Source organism: Neodiprion pinetum, chromosome 6 (assembly GCF_021155775.2).
Source record: "Neodiprion pinetum isolate iyNeoPine1 chromosome 6, iyNeoPine1.2, whole genome shotgun sequence".
In the NCBI taxonomy this organism is placed as follows: domain Eukaryota; kingdom Metazoa; phylum Arthropoda; class Insecta; order Hymenoptera; family Diprionidae; genus Neodiprion; species Neodiprion pinetum.
Window position 1 is genome coordinate 11,586,556 of NC_060237.1, and position 14,297 is coordinate 11,600,852.

At 43.1% G+C, this 14,297-nt stretch overlaps 1 protein-coding gene across 12 annotated transcripts in view; it reads left to right on the plus strand.

Moving 5' to 3' along the window:
* The first annotated feature begins 1,116 nt into the window (after window positions 1-1,116).
* Window positions 1,117-14,297, plus strand: part of Eph (Eph receptor tyrosine kinase) — a 167,863-nt gene continuing 154,682 nt past the window's right edge. For 8 of the 12 annotated variants that reach the window (XM_069136936.1, XM_069136939.1, XM_069136937.1 and 5 more), the window contains exon 1: window positions 1,118-2,135. The gene's annotated coding sequence lies outside the window, so the exon portion shown is untranslated. Of the gene's footprint in view, window positions 2,136-14,297 lie in introns of all 12 variants that reach the window. The other 4 variants (XM_046630811.2, XM_046630818.2, XM_046630820.2 and 1 more) reach the window with 2 other exon arrangements.

Consider the following 14,297-nt stretch of genomic DNA (forward strand, 5'->3'; position numbering starts at 1 on the left):
AGTGCAATGCGTTTCGCAGAAAACTGCGTTAATATACCTGGGAGAACAAAGATCACCTCGACTTATGTACTAATTACAGTGCGAACATACTAATTCGAATGCCCCATGTCCACGCAGTATATTGTATCGTACACCTGCGGACCAGACAAAGTCATTTGCGGTGACGTGTGACGTAGGAAGTATATTATATTATGTACGTCGTGCGTCTGTGCACGTTGCTACGAGGCTGCGAGTTCCGGAAAGGAAAGATTCGATTCAGTGTGGGATCAGGTAAGATTCATCGCCCTCCCGGAGATCCGTGACTTTTCCTATTTTGGTATTGAAACTAATCGTGTAACTTTTCCATACGTGTTTACTTCTGTTCCAGAGACAACCAGTGGCGCATAACTCAGCGCGAGATAAGACAGCGTACAATCTCTCTGTATTCGTATTTACGATACGCTCGTTCGCCATTTCGCAAAAGTATATCGGTATCCATAACAAACCGATAATACGCGCTGCAAGATGAACGAGTCTATATCTATAGTGATAATTGATAAATGGAAAAGAGGTTAAACGTAATCTCCGTTATTTTGATGTACCATTGTTCCGGTTGAAAACCGTTGCAATTGAAGCGTTGGTTGGTTAAAATAAAGATAAAAGGCAAAACAATTTGAGAAGCAATTCGCGTCGACCGAGAAGTCGCTAGAATTCCTGCGGGCCCTCGTAGGTAGGCAGGTACAACCTATACTCTGGATGAGCAGAGGCTGCGTACTACGTCAAAACGGCTAAAGTCAACGGGGTTCGTTGCGCATGCGCGCGCATTACACTTGAGTGGACGAAAGAAATCAATGACGTTTCAAATAATCCGGCCTGTGGTTCGAAAACCAGCGCCGCACACCGTTTTCGAAAAACACGGGGCATTTGCAACAAGGACGCAGCTGATCTGCTCCGAGCTGAAACGAAGGCTTAACCTCGGCGGTACGGAATTCACCCCGCAGGATGAACGAACCGAAGAGGTACGGGTCAATTCTAACCGTCCGCCAATGGTGGCGCTAGTGTAACGCCGCCGTGTAGCGGTACGTGAGGTTTCCGTCCGTAGAAACCCGCCTGGCAGGTCTGGGGTCGGCTTCGGATTCAGCGCCTGTTCACTTCACTTCAGTTGGAAGCTCGTCGTTGAGCAGTGCAGGTCGGCACTAGGCGATTCGATTATCCGGAACTACCGAAATCGAACTAGATGCCCGATAAAAGGAGTTCGAGAACAACGGAACCCTTTCCTTGCCGTAGAAATAAACGAGTCGCAGAATCGTTCGTTCGAATCTGCAGTGTCACATTCGCGGCACAGTCGCAAGTACCCGCCCCGGTTCAGACCGAAGCCTTTTACGAATAGTAACTATCGTTGCCGCAGCGAGAAACGGAAGATAGGATAAAAACGTACATCCTCGCGATACGAACAAACTGTTCTCTGTGGTTGTGCGACGTGAATGTCGAATCGTCAAACCGTGGGAACAAGCGGAAGTACGTACCTGTTCGCGTCGAAGAAATCGAGGAAAGCGGATCAAACGGATAACGAGTAATCGAACGACGGATCAACAGTGACGGAAGGAGGTGAGACCGGGAGTGTGTTTCGTGGGTGTGTGTTTCCAATTGGTTTTTATCGTGTAAAAATTTAAAATCACGTCAAACCGGAGTATCTGTGTGTGTAGTTGCGATACGTCGGATGTGACCGGCGAACTTCGGGCCGACTTTGTACTTTCCTGCTCGGTTCTTCGGGACTCGCCGTCGATTGTTGCTAACTTACTTAACTAACTTAAATCGCGCGGCTTTTCTTCCACCGGATGCCGTCTTGTTTTCTTTGAATACAGAGATGCTAAAATGGCGGTTGGATTAAGTCGCGAGCACCCTTATCGACCGCGAGGAGAAATGATTTAACAAAACAATCCGCGCTCCGTTATCTCTTTTCTTTGTCTCTTATCGATGAACGATAGAACAACGCTGCGGATAAATTGTGGAACTGTTTAATAACGAGTGTGTTTCAATACCGAGCCGGTGTCGAGAGATTCGTACCTATGCAAGAGTGACTAGTTGCGTGAAACAACCGAGAGGATTTTGATTGATAATTGAGAACGTCGGACCGGAAGGATCACGCACCGCAGGTAAGCGAGAGCCTCTGGATCCTCCCGATCCTCGGATACCTATTGTAATGCATACCGCCCTGTACTTACACTTACTTGTGTAAAGATCGTCGACTCGCGGGCGGCGGGCCTTTCGGCCGAGTTCAGAGATGTTGCTCAACCAACCCGGTGAAGAGGAGACGACGAGGCGTATAAACAAAGAGAGTTTCTTCCCTGTCTGTTTATTGTGGTTTAAAACGGCCACCCAATCGAGGAGCCGAGAGAGTAGGGAAAAAGATTAAAGCATTCGGTCGGCTGTGATGTTCATTAATGCCTCAGCCACTTCCGGCTTCGGTTCGAAAACCGAAAAATCAACTAGGTTATTCTAATCTGTATACAAATTAGGTGAAAATGCACGAATGAATGAAACGGATAAACAAACACCGTTGGTGCAGTTGCTCTTCTATCCCTCCTTCTCTCTCTCGTCGCAACGTTTGTTTGGAGAATTAAGCGCTTTTTCGGTACCAGATTGGATCGGAAGTTCCGTCGTCGTTGGTAAAAAATCGTCGTTGGAATTTTAAAACCTGGAACTCGGACGGAGTATCGGTGTGATCGCGACGTCTTGACGAACGGCCGTTTCTCTCCTGTCCGAACAAGTGATAATCGAATCAATTCTTGTTCAAATTCATAAGTTTCGTCCTCCGTTGGAATCGAGTTACATCGTGAAACGATAACGTTATTCAATTCATGTACCCATCTACAGTTTACACATTTCACAAAGCTAATAGAAAGTCGCTACACGTCGCAGTTTATCTTCTATCCCGCCTTCTTCTCTTCTCAGAAAAACGCCAACCGCGGTATAAATTCGATAAATTCTAAATTCGGCAAACCGACAAAAAACTAGGGTATTCAGAACATTCTTACGAATAATACGTTCATCGTATTGGCGTATATAAATCATCTTCACGGTGCAACCATTCGAGTTGTTGTACCGTACATAGTCGAGAATTCTGTAATTGTAGGCGCAGGATGCGGCGCCGGTCGTTGGGATGTTATTGAAAAACATTGGAGTACGCGGCGTGAATTCTTTCGGGGAATTAAAGTGTAGGTACGGTAAATTTTCGGTTTTTCGTCGAAGCGCCCGAGAAAGGCAGTGCGGGCAACGCGATCGGCGGGAGAAGAGAACAGGAGAAGAGAGGAGAGGAGATGCGAGGCTGGTACCCGACTCGGCCAAATATACCTGAGGTTAATTAACCTTTCCGCCGGCCGTCGCAGAGAGAGAACTGAGAAGAGTTTGGTACCTGCGCCCGGCTTTTAGCCGCAGAGCGTACGTAAACAAGACTTAGGTACTCGCCTATAGTTGAACTTACGTTTTGCCCGGTTTCGTACAGTTTGAACCGCGGCGTGTAGAGATGACACCCGGGAAAGAAATAAGAAGTAAAAGAAGAGGAGGAGGAGGAGAAGAAGAAGAAGGAGGAAGAGTTTGAAGCCTATTCACACTACTTACGCCGCTTAAAATGTTTGATCTTAAGTTTTTAGACAAATATTTTTCGTCCTCAAACACTCGCGATGCGATAAGTTCTCTACCACGCATTGTGTGCATCTGTGTACATGTATCTACACCCTGTAAGCTCACTCATTCAAAACTCCACACACCTCTGCTTGCGTGCGTACGGTACGTCATGTGTGTTTTGCAACTCGCCTGTTTACCCCCCGGTTCATTCGGAAAACATTGCAGTGCCTTGTATTGTGTGTTGTAGGTACCGTAACTCGCTATTTAGCATACCGAAACCTTCTACCTCTGCCCCCCAACCCTCTCTACATTCTCGGATTCTTGACCGGCTCACGTGCCGAAAACGGAAACATGTATTTCCCGAAACCACTTCATATTCGATCGGTAGAAATTATTCCGAAACTTCTTTCTGCAGCGAAGCTGTCCAGTGTTGGGGGAATGATTTTTTTCAACGATGAGTACTTGAGAAAAGTTAATTCACCGTAAGATCCACGATGTCGAGATTCGGTCATTCTTTCAAGTCGATTATATAATGCCGAACGTTTGAAATCGTTATGTGGATTTCGAGAATGTGCGACGGGGACGGAAGATGGAGGAAATATGATGATGCACGATTAACGTTGTTCGCGGCAATTTAACATGGGGTGAAAAAAGTATTTATGTCGCATTGTGTACGTGACACCCGTAATTAATTGGTATACACTACGATATACGATTTCGAATACTAGGAGTCGAAATTCAATCACTTAGAACTATTCCAATATAGCAGAAATGTATATAGTGGGTACATTTATCTCCAATTTCGACAGTGTTTCTTAAAGTAAAGTGGCAGTTGATATCCGTTATCGTTACAAAACTTTTTTAAAATTAAAGAGTTACTATTTTAGAACTTTAGAATAAATTTAACAGAGAGTTGAGTTTGCGAAAAATGAGTAATGTAATGTTGTATTACAGGATTAAGGAGATCCAGATTATCATTCTATGATAGTTACGAAATAACGGGTTTTCCTAAAAATGCATCGTTATAGTAACCTTGTGAACTTCAACCTCATTTATTATATTTTTAAAAGATAGCTCGCGCGATCAGAGTATTAGAATTAGAAATCCGAAAAAGCATTAAGAGGGTCCGAAACCCAGGCGGCTCTTGAATACCACGTGAAGCTAATTTGTTATTCAATAACCCGTAGCGGTGTAAAAATGTATAAGTCACACTGACTCAACATCTAATAGTCAATTACCCTGCTCGTTGTTTGTGCACTTGAAAAGTATTCTACTATTTAAACTACTGTTTTTGGTTACCGTTTTATACTAATCATTGTTCGTTTGATTTTGAAATAAAGAAGTGTCGAATCAGCGAAAGTTTTCTTGTAACGTACATACAATGTTTTCGTTCAATGTTATTGAATGGAATTAAATGAAGGGTAGGTTTTACCAAGTTACCCATAAGAATTTTTAAGATAAAATCATCACTGCGGAAAGTACGTATGAGTTATAAAAGCTCAAGGAAAAAATATTTTTACTTGAGTAAAATAAATAAACTGAAATTTCGTTGCTTATGGGATCATCTTGATTGACGTTGAGTGTCTGAATCTAGAATCTCGTTTTAGATATGTGTTAGTCGCTGTTGAAACTTGAAAACGTCTCGAGGAAATTTTGAGGCTTAAGTCGGTAGTTTGAAGAAGAAAAAGGCGAGGAAAAAAAAGTAGTGAAAGAGTAATACCGCGGGGAAATACATTTTAACTCTGGGAAACGTTAAAATATCATTTTCCACACTGGTGTAATACGTGACGGGAATAACATGCGCAAGGCAGATCCAGGCCTCTCATGATCGCGTCAAGTCAAGAACCACCGTAAGAGACAAAAATTGTGTGTGAATAACTTTTGTCAATCTTCATTCCGGGCACGCAGCTCTCATGAAAGGAGAATTCTTCGTAATGTCTGATTAACTTTTCCGGGGGTGATTATTTCACCGGTGGTGGTGTGGCGATGCGGGCTATTATTATTCCTAAGTATTTACTTACCGTCGATTCGTAAAACCGTGAATACACAGAGACGCTGACGACGACGTTACGGGTATAACCCACTTCTCACTTCCTCGGACTCGAATGAACAACGAACGAACCGTGATTGGAATGCAACGAAATTTTATCGTTTGTCAGCAGTAGGCTAATGTATTAAACTTGTGTGTCTCCTTGCCGATTACTGCGAACTATTTCATTTTACAACCCGACCGCTGAATAAAGATCGACGTTGCACTCGTGGTTTCCAATGTATTTTCGCGAATAGAATTATCGAGTCATTGCTCAAGTATGAATCGTGTTTCCGCCCACATTCGGGTAACTTGCTAATCGGAGCTCGTCCTTAGCCTTTTAGGGAATGTGAAATTCTAAGGGGCACAGTGACTCAATGTCTAAGCATCGATACATTAGAAGGTATACGATGTACATACGTGCATAGCTACTTTTGGAAAGGTGTACTTAAAATTAGTCATACACCGACGGAAAGTTGTTACGAGTATACGTTGCACGAGTATAACTATGGGAAAAGCATGCGGCGATGTTCAAAATTCTGTGAAAATATCGCAGTAGGTATGAAATTGACAATTTACACGCGCGTTATTTCTTGCAGAGAAGGGAGAGACAGAGAGAGAAGGGGGCAAACGCACAGACGTGTGATATACGGAGATGGATCAGCGAAAAGACGCGGGCGAAAACAAGAACCACATTGCAGCGGGATGGTTGAAAAACATTTCCATCTCTTCTTCTGGGCAAAACTGAAATAGATTGAAATCTGCAGGCTTTTTACCGTAGCTCTGGGCTTCCACACTAGTCTGGACGCCCGCGTATCGCATCCACACCGACGTCTCGACACGCGATAGTCGTTGTAAATCATTCCGGTCACAGGGTTTGAGGGGATGCGTCGTCTATCTGGAATCTAGGATCTACGAGGCGTATTCACTTGGGTAGTATACTGTCTCCGTGCAGGTCTATCTGTCGCTATCTCGCTCTCTTTCCCCGTTTTTGCGTGTGTGTGCGCGCACACGAGGAGGAACCGGGACAGCGGTGGACAGTGGCACCGAACGTATCGCACGACGATCTTGACAGAGTATTATTCGCAAGGCCATATTTTGACCCGAGATACGAGGCGATAGTCGGCCGGCGGCCGCCGAGGGGTTTTCCCTTAATGATCTATACGCGTTGCGCCCTTTCACGGAGGAGAGACTTAGAGCGCGATACGAGACGATGACAATTGTATCGCTGGAGTTGAGAACAATGCGCGGGCTTTTCTGGAGGTTGATTCGCTCCTGCGTGAGAGGCGGAAGAGAGAGCAGCTGAGAAGTGAATTTGGAGAAGAGGGCGGGTTTTTAATTTGCGCCCCGAGCCCTACATCGCGCTTTGTCTGCATCCGTCGTCGTCGTTATTATACGCATTATTTGTGTATTGTAACTCTGAATGTGTATAAATAACCACGTGTAATAAAATTGTGTGCGTGTTTTTCAATGCGCGCCCCGACAGAAATTCACCGTAGATACGTCATTACTGTACAGTCTTTGTATACTATCGATTTTTATCGTGAACGCGTAATATACTTTTGGGTATTAGTAAAAGATGAGTCTTCTAGCGGTAAACAGATAATCTAGTACTATATTTTTCTGTAACTATTGCAATAATTTTATATTGGTGCTATAAAAAATTCACGTTGAGGTCTGCTTAAGCTGAAAAAATGTAGTTGATTAATCGTACAGACTTGACGATGCAATAACTGTAAAATGGTGTATCGGCAACTGTAATCAAATCAAATGGTTTATTGTACCGGATTTTCTTACATCACCAACAACATTTAAACAGCGATTTTACTGTAGGATTTTCTAGCAACTGTAACAAAATCATTTCTTTCTCACTTCTCTAACCTCTCTCGGCCAAGGGATTGGAAAAACACTCCGGGATACATTTGAAAAACAGGTATGGAAAAAAACCTATAGAGAAATAAAAAATTGATTTTTTTTACTGTGCTAGAAAAAATTGAGGGAGTGTAAAGAATGAATGTTTGCAACAGTCCTGATTGTACAGAAACTGGACTTGAGGTAAGTGTGTTGAAAAAACCCACGGTGGATTTCTTTCAAGTATGTATAATATGTATAATAAAAGAGTTTGTCCATAGAGATATGTGTGGGTACACGTGTAAGCATACACGCGTGTCGCGCGTGCAAGATCACCGTCAGTGTGTAACACACGGGGATTCCTGGAAGTCTACTCAAAACGCGCTCAAGATTTACAACGCGGTCGTCGTTGGGTGCGCGCGCACGCACACGCGTGATACAAACTACACAGACATTGACAATTACCTTGATTCGAAGAGGCTCCTGAGAGAGTGGAGAAGCAGCGAGGAATAAATAAAGAGGAAAAATCGAAAACAAGAATACACGAACGCAATGAGAAGAAAAAAAGAACCATCATACTCGACAGGTATAAAGAATAAAGTTCTCGAGGAGGGCTGTAAAAAAATGAAGAAGGGGCAGATGGGTACATAAAAACAGAGAAGACTAAATGAAACGAAAAAAATGCGATAATTTATAAAACATTCCTTGGAGTGAGAGTTACAACGATCACCACTATAGGATCCCCGTGTCCTCTTCGTCCTCATCCTCTTCTACTCCGTACACGGTAAACTACCATTCGCGTGCACGTCAAAGCATATATCAATGTACGAGTATTGGATATGCGCAATTAGTCCCTGCTGCGACTGTTTTACTCATTGTCAGCCCTGGGACAATAACGACACCGTGCAGTTTCTTGTCCCGGCTTCTTCTTCCTCTTCGCCAATGCGGATGACAATAACGTGTACCTGACTCAACAACTGACTGACTATAATGTAACGTAACCTGGATCTTGAGCAAGGCGCTCGTCGTGATTGTTAGGGAAATCTGGAAACTCGCGGGCAACGTCGTCGCAGATGTTGAATGAAGAGATTTTAATAGCGTAATGAATATTTAACGAGATATTTGATTGAATCGATAGAGAACGAACGCGGCCATCGTAGGCTGGTACGTCTGGTATGGCCAGGTTTTAACAAACCTATAAACCCGGAGAGAAAAAATGAATCGTGAAATTGAAAATCGCACTGATATTGACAGATCGGACTTTGATTATAACGACAATACCCCATAAAAATAGGAAAAAATGTTAACGACTTTGAAGGAGATTACGATTATTTTTAACAGCATTTTTAAAGCATATTGTTTGTCCAACCTCAACGAATCGCTTCGGAGAAAAACAAAACTCGGCATGTAAAACGATTGCATAAATTTATACGGTTCGTTAGAATATTTCTCGTATAATTGTCTCCGGAAATGAGTTTTATGATATTTCTTAGAAACTCATTTATCGATCAAGTTAGCTGTAGACGATCCAATAAAACTGCGACGACAATCGGGATTTCTTAAAATAGGTGAAATTTGCGGTCGTTAAGTTCCTCATCCGTATGTCCAACGAATCTAGTCTTTGTTGAAATTTTTTTTGATCGAACGATGCCCGAAGTACTTTGTAGTTCACCGCCGTGTCGCAAGAGTGAAAAACCAACGGCGAATAGGAGAAGATCCGCGAATTGTGCGAGGTTGAAGTTTGCGCGTTTCCACGTGTGCGGCAGTAAAGTCTCGTCATTCCGATCGTAGCGAGCATGAGTTGTCGTCTTCTGTCATGCGAGAGTGCCAAGGAGTAAGTTTCACGCATACCACCATGCGTAGGTACACATTGACACAAGATTCACGACATTCGGCGGGTAAGGAGGGATGCATGCTCGCCTCTTTCCGCACGGCGACGACTAGCCAATAAAGTTGCGATTTTACTCCTGCGTTGTACATGCGCCTGGAAAGACGTCGCAATATGGTTTCCTCATCGGTAGGACGCCGCTCTTCGTGGGACATCAACGGGTTCGGCTTCGCTCTAGACATCCACTCGAGATTTTATGGCCTCGAGAGAAAATACGAGGTAAATGAAAATCGATAAAGATAAATGAAAAAAAAAAACACATGAAAAGAAAACAAAACGACGGATGATTAAACGCAGATACCCATCGAATCCAATTCCAAGAAGTTCTTTGGTCACTCGTTTCCATTTTCGGCTTTGAGTTTATAGATAGTTTTGTCATGTGAACAGGTGACCGTATAAAAGTCGGGAAAATTGGCACTCGCGTTTGACAGTCTGACATTGATATTTGGCTGATTGTGAGTCGTTTTTGAAAGGCAGCACTCGCCCATCGACAGATCGAAATGTGACACCCCGTGTATAAGCCGGCTGCGTATAGGTACGTTTCTACCCAGGGCGTGTATTTATATGCCCGTATAAAGGCAGGTAGGTACGGACGCCGCATGCCTGTCCATGTGTCAAATCACGTTACAATATCTGACAAGTTTGCTTGAAATCGGTACCGAGGCGGACGATCGGTAATATTATACTATTATGCGTGTATATGCAGGCGTATCTCTTTGCCTCTAACGAATGACGCATAACAAGTCTCGGTAATATTTGTGTACACAACCGCGTGGTTTTCATCTATTCATATTCTTCCGTATTACAACGCATCGCACGCATTGAACGTCTTTGTGTCGCATACAGAAATCTAAACGTTACGAGTAAACCTCATCGATTCAACCTTTCTCGTCGCATCGCGGCTCAATCTCGCTGTCGTCAACTCGCTCGTTGTACAGGGCAAAGTCTTTGAATGTATTACATATCCTGTAGAAAACGTGAAACTATTATAACTGTGTAATACGCATGGTGTACCTACGTCACGTTTGAAATGTTTGTTTTAACTTGGCGGTTAACGGGTCCGCACAATTCGCTCGCGGGTGTCCGTCAACGGCGTTGATGATTTGCGGTGGTCATCAGGTGGGTTATACCCACGTATGCGGAGTGTAGATGTAGACAGACGATGCCGCTGCCTGTCCGGTCAGCTGTAGCGTAGCCGTGATGCAAGCAAGAATTTATAGATAGAAAGAAGACCGTGGCTGCGGCAAACGCGATGCGGTTTATATTCATATACGCGCGTGAATTTCGTTCAACGAATACTGGATATGTGGGTAATGTATATTCACGGTTACTGGAATTAACGCTAGTTTTGTTAAATTACGCCGCCCGACTGCGCGCAGGCAGCTTGTTTGCGGTTATATATTAAAATTATTAGCATGTCAGGTTCGCTGGTCTCGCCATGCGTATAAAATCCATCGTTTCATCTCTCGGTCCAATCCCTCGTAATATGTGTAAAAAAAACTAATCGTCCGAAAGGTACGCGTGTAAGTGGTAAATAAAATAATCCCGCAGCCGCCTAGAGGAGAAAATTTTCACTCCGATTCCGTTCTATCGTTACGTGTGTAATTAGTTTATGGTTTCGAAGCGTTTGATTTCTTTGGTCAACAACGTTGCGTACACAAGGCATCGCGTGTAAATGTCCAACCCACGGGCGATCCGACATGTGACGTTTGCGAAACGTGAAGGATCCGCACTGCAATGCAGGGGGGGGGTGGGGCAAAGCTATGCGGCGAATATGCGAAAGAGACAGGGATCAAAACGAGAGGAGGAAAGAGAGAAGGAAACTACAAAGCAGCGCCGCAAACGGGCGACGAAACAGAGGGGAAAGGGAAACAGAGAAACTAATTAGCTTTGAAAAATAACTGCAGTACTCGGCGCTAAGCCAGATGCCAGAATGTCAATCCAGCAAGCGGCAGCAGCAGCATCTCGGACGACAAAGTGAAAGCGCGAAGTATGTGTAGCATCCGAAAAGTACGCAGGTTTCCCGACTAACTCTTGTCGCACTGCATAAGCGGAGTTGGAACCAACCTTCGTCGGTGATCCGAGAGACGAACCTTGAATGTATATATATACATATACAGGAATACATGCAACGTATCATTGCGTACAGAGTGAAGGTGAAGATGTACCGCGCGTAAGAAAATAAATAGATAAATAATAAGGAAGAAAAAAAATCTGGGGGAAAACGGTGAAAAGAAGGTGAGCGAAAACAGCGTATGCGTATGCACACACACGCGCGCACACACACACACACACACACACAGGCAAAGTTCAAAGGTACCCTTTGATCAATTTCGTTCGCTGCTGATGCTGATGCCGTAGCCTCGAAAATAACCTACAGTCTCAGCCGGATCAAATATATTTCTTATCAACCAGCGTTGCTATGTCGGCTGATTCGTGTATTTATGCTCCGCACGTATATAATAATATAAGGGGAGGGGGGCATGCCCGTGAAACTGGCGAGCACCGGAGAACAGGATTTTGAGTCATGCATAGCGATGCGGATCATAAACAGAGTCCGCACATTGTATAACACAGTGCCGGAGTAAAAGAAGAAAACGTTAGAACGTATGGGAGGAGAAAACAAAAAACAAAAAAACAGAAAAAAAAAAATAAACAAATAAAGTTCGAATCAGCGGTTCTTAGCTTTCCTTTGATGCCGAAGAAGTTTGCGTAGGTAGCGGATTTTTATTCAAGAAGAGTTTAGCCGTGTACGCTTCGTTGCGCACAGTGTGTAATAGAAATGAATGGCGGTGGGATTATTAATCCGTAGGTTAACTCTTTGGTAAGAGGGGGAAAATACGTCGATTTAATGAAAACAAATTATTTATTCGTCCATCAAGAGTCTGATTGCTCGCGATTATTCTGTTTAATGTATACGAGAATTCAATATTCATTTGAATCGGAGTGAAAGGGAGCGAACTATGTAGATTATTTATAGAACAATAGTTTACTTGAGATTTTTTATACGTGATCAGTGCGGAAATTATCATATATTATTCTACAATGTCTCAAATACTCCGGAGTACCAGAAAATTCTATTTCGAGTCCGGGATTTTTCTCGGGTGGGTAATTTAATGAATTTCAACAATGATATTTTCTTTCACTTGCAAGAATATTCATCGAGGAGGTACTTTTTTTTCATATTACAAAGTTGTACAAAGAGACTTCGACTCGTGAATAAACGGCACAATTAACATAAGCAAACTGTTTTTCGGAAATATACGTGTTCCCACGATGATGTTTGTATAAACTTTGACTCTGTTCCGTCAGTTTCTCCAAGAAAATACACGAATCTTGGAAACGATCAAAGATTCGGACACGATATGTTTGTTTTTATGCATAACGATTACACGTAATATTTTCATGATGTCTGAATATACGTTCCGAATATTAATGAATTCTAGGTAATGCCTTTCACAGCCGCTTGAGAGGTATCAAATATTAAATAGAGAAGACGTCGGCTGAGATGATCGTACACCATATATCACCACTGCTGCTGCTGCTGCTTGCCCCTTCGCATAAATATAATAGACTCGCGGAATGTTGTACATATAACTTTGCCGAATTTGCGAAAGGCGCGGCGCGGCGCGGGCACTTTGAGTCGATTGGTTTCCTGGAAGTTTAAAAATTTCCGTAAGGCATCCGCGTCGAGCGACACTTGGCATTAAGCATGCATTACCCAATTAATTCTCTCATTTATATTTCTGCTCGTTGTGGATAAGATCGCGAATAAAGATGACGAAACGAATTGATTAAATATTGCTGAAACAACAATCAGGACGGATTTATACAAAGATTACTCGTACATCCATTACTATTTTTTAATATTTTATCTGAATACATCTAAGCCTGTGGTCGCTGAACACGTTGGAAAGAAGTTATAAGAAAAATTAATCTTCTTCTTTGTATGGTTGGGAAGTACCGACGTTTTGTCATTTCGAAGCCCGAACCGACTCCGGACAAATTACTTGACTGATTTAGACGAATTGAATCGAGACCATTATGAGAAACCGTACAGGTTGCCGAAGGTGTTCTTCGTACAATATCAAGCATTTGTGCCATTTCCGGTCGTCAACCGATGACTGCACTCATTTGTCGAACTTTTGAGAATCAATAGAAGATAACTGGGTACACTTGAGGTAATTTAAGATGCCAAATAAAATTCAATTATTTCGTAGATATTTCCCTGGAATTTGCAACTTGACCTTTGCGTAAAGTCGATCAAAATAATTCGGTGAACGATTATAGGTATCCAGGAACGGGTCGATCAAGTGGGTGGCCGAAACGTATGTGGACACATGTATTATTTCGGTGCGGTGCTTGGTGAAAAGTAACGACCGCATATTCGCGATATTTCCGGATTATCATCTCTCCAATATTTTCTCACATTACAATTTTATTCGTTATCATCAAAAGCGTATATACATATAAGGACGCGGATTATATCCGTACATTGCTGAGTACGTGTACCCTGATTGCGTTTGATTTACACAACGATCATTGAAAAAAGTCGTAACGTTTCCTTCTTTCTTCTCTTTCTCTCTCTCTCTCTCTCTCTCTAACGAAGTTGAAAATAAAAAAGTACGAAGCGTGGGTGTTCGAGCAGTAGGATGCATTCGCACTGATTCTCAATCCGATCGTTCGTAAAATGGCGTCTTTCGCGGCGTGCATTGTGCCTCGGGTTGCACCGAGTCTCCGTAAACTGTTATCAAGTCCTCGCCGACGCTGAGATCGTATGTATAAAGTACAATAGGAAGTGCAAGTGTTGGGGGGGGGGGGGATCCCATTGAATTTTACTTGTGTACGGGAAGATTCCCCCGACGGTGAACGTAGGAGGAATCGGTTCCCGTTCCTTTGGGGGATAATAAAAAATGAGAGACA